Below are 2779 nucleotides of genomic sequence, written 5' to 3' on the forward strand. Positions count from 1 at the left end.
TATGAGAGATGTAGGCCTGTAATTTTCCTTTATTGTAATGTTCTTTTTAACTTTTAGAATTAGGGTCATGAGGTCTTCCAGGCAGGCGCTGTGCGGCTGAGCCATATCCCCAGCCCTTGAGGTCTTCCAATGAGTTCAGACAACTCTTTTTTTATTCTGAGGCAACATTTTAGTACTTCATGGAAAGTTTTAAATGTTTGGAAGAATAAAAAAAAAAAGTTTGGAATGTAAAGGCCTCACAAGGGACATGCATGGCCTCACAAAGAACACGAAAAATTACTGATTACCCCCGCCTTGTCCTTTCCACCTGCGTCATTCCGCATTCTAGCCACTCCCTGAAACTCCCTGAAATGTATCATTCCTTTCTTGTAAGTTTCCTAGAGTTTCTATAGTTTCTCAGAAGACTGCTTCACAAAGACTTCGCTTGCCAAGCAGGATGTGGTTTTTTGGCTTAAAAGCTGCTCTCACACCTGGTTTGCTGCTGATCTGATCCTACCCTGCGTGGAGGCTCTCGGTCAGTCGTTGGCCAGCTAATAAAGGCGCATTCTAAAATCTCAACTGGCGATCCGTACGTTTTGGTGTTTGTCGGTTGGTACCTTGGTTCAGTTATGAGTCCAGAACATTTAGAGGTCCCACCGAAATGCCCTACAGGGGGCGCTACTGAGCCGGATCACTTTACCCCCAGCAGCCACCTGTCAGGGGGCTTCTCGAGAAGATGTGCCTCGACCCCGACAGACTTCCCTGCCTAGGGTAAAGACTAAATTCTTTCTATTTGACCCGGAGCCGTTTGTCTTCTTACCGGTAAGAGTTTGTTTATTTGTGCCCCCGCCCCCGTTTGGATCTCCTGGACGGCAGTTGTGCCTGTAAGTGCTGGAGAGACTTTGGTTTTGGTTTCGGTTCCTCCTGCCCTTGTCTGTTTTTGTTCTGTTTGTCCCAATGGGTCAGTCTGCTACAGTGTCGCTTACGCCGCTTCAATGTGTTCTGAATCACTTTTCTGACATTTGGGGGCTTCCCGGGATATTCTGCAGGCAGATCCTCTTTTGAGGGGGCCCCAGCCTCCAGAACCCCTAGCCATTTCCTGAATGGCTGGGCGCCCCGCCATCAGGGGGAGGCTAAGACCTGGAGGCCTGGGCCAGGAAGGACAGACAGAGTTCTAAACCTCCAACTGGGTAAGATCTTAATTGGCTTCCAATCTTTCCGGAGGCTGGGCTTGCTTGGGAGAGAGCTCTTGTTGCTAGCTCTTCAGTTTGTTAGGCCCCCAGACCTGGGTGGCAGTTTTGGTTTCTGCCCTCTCTGGGAGCCGGGAGAGGGGCATGAAGCCGCGTGCTGTAGGCGCAGTACACCCTTCACCCTCCCAGCGGGAGCTGAGCGAGGGGCGTGTTAGTCTTTCTCGCAAATGCTGAGAAAAAATTTGGCTTTTTGTTTGTTGCATTTCAAGCCAGTCTCCAATGTGAATTGGCAGAACGAGTCGGAGGAAAACTAAATTATCTTTCCCAGGATTTTGTCCTGTCTGTTTGTCTGTTTGAAACGTTTGTTCTATGTGCTTGCCTACCTTGGTGTGCCCGCGTCCTCAGGTTACAGATGAATCTGCTGCTTGGGTGGGAGGGGCCCTGATCGCCCTCCTCCCGCCTTTTCTACCCCGGGAGTTGTTGACTTGAAGGCTTAAAAAGATCCTGACCCCCACGGAGTCACTGCTACTGTCTCAAACTATTTCTGTTATGGGGACTGCCCCTACAGGCAGCCTTTCCCCCAGCCTATAGCAGACTCAGATGAAGGAGTCTCCTCCTCAGGTTTCATCCCAGCCTTGCCTCTCTGGCAGGCTCCTGTGATGAAGTTGGGAGGAAATCCTCTTCTGCAACTGGAGAACTTCAAACCCCCTCCTTTTAGAGTAAACTCGGGCTTCTATCAGTTTGCTAAAAGTGATGTTTGAGATTCACTGCCCCACCTGGGGTGATTGTCAACAGATGTTAACTTTGATTTCTCAAAAAAAGAAGGATTTCTTAAAGGTAACTGAAAAAAAAAAAAATTAAATGCAGGAAAAATCATCAGGCTTCAAAAAAGGGGCTTCTTTCTGTAGCTCATCATCCCACTGACCCACAAGGTGGCAAAAGTGTCACAAGCTGCAAAAATTAAAAGGTATTACAGAGCTAAACTTGTCCCAGCTGATAGAGATTGCAGAAATTCATGACAGAGAGGACAAAAAATAGAAGTTTAAGCAAGAACACTTGAAAAAAGGTCTGAGTAAGTGACAGTGTATATCTGCATGTGACTAAGCTGAAAGCTGTTAAGGGACATAAAAGTTGCTGGTATTCTGAAGACAGAATAGAAAAGTAAAGTTCTGACTACTTATAATTACAAACTTATAATTCAGTATGGCCAAAACTATATTTGAGTGCACTCTAAGTTTATAAGTAAATTGTCTTGTATATGTGTTTTGTTTGTTTGTCTCTCTGTCAGATCTGTAAACAGCTGTTTTACTTGAGCTCAACAAATTTCTCTTTTTATATTTTTTTTTTATTTTTGAGGTAATTGTAATCTAATTTGACTTATGTGTAATGTCTAATTTGACTTTGCTTCTACCACATTGCCAGCTGATCAAAATTATGTTAAAATTGGTTTTATAAATGTATAACTATTGTTCTATGTATTATGATTTGAGAGTCTCTCATTGTACAAAAACTGACATGTCGGGGGCTGGGGATTTAGCTCAGCGGCAAAAGCGCCTGCCTGGCAAGCGCAAGGTCGTGAGTTCGGTTCCCGGTACCGGAGAAAAACCAAA

General features: G+C 45.4%; 1 protein-coding gene across 1 annotated transcript in view; it reads left to right on the forward strand.

The window, feature by feature from the left end:
- Positions 1-462: 462 nt before the first annotated feature.
- Positions 463-2779, forward strand: part of LOC102025955 (NXPE family member 3-like) — a gene marked incomplete in the record, with an annotated part of 21051 nt that continues 18734 nt past the window's right edge. The window contains 1 exon segment of the mRNA XM_005413736.2: positions 463-801.

The sequence above is a fragment of the Chinchilla lanigera genome, unplaced genomic scaffold, assembly GCF_000276665.1.
Source record: "Chinchilla lanigera isolate Chin_1 unplaced genomic scaffold, ChiLan1.0 scaffold00172, whole genome shotgun sequence".
NCBI classification, from domain to species: Eukaryota; Metazoa; Chordata; class Mammalia; order Rodentia; family Chinchillidae; genus Chinchilla; species Chinchilla lanigera.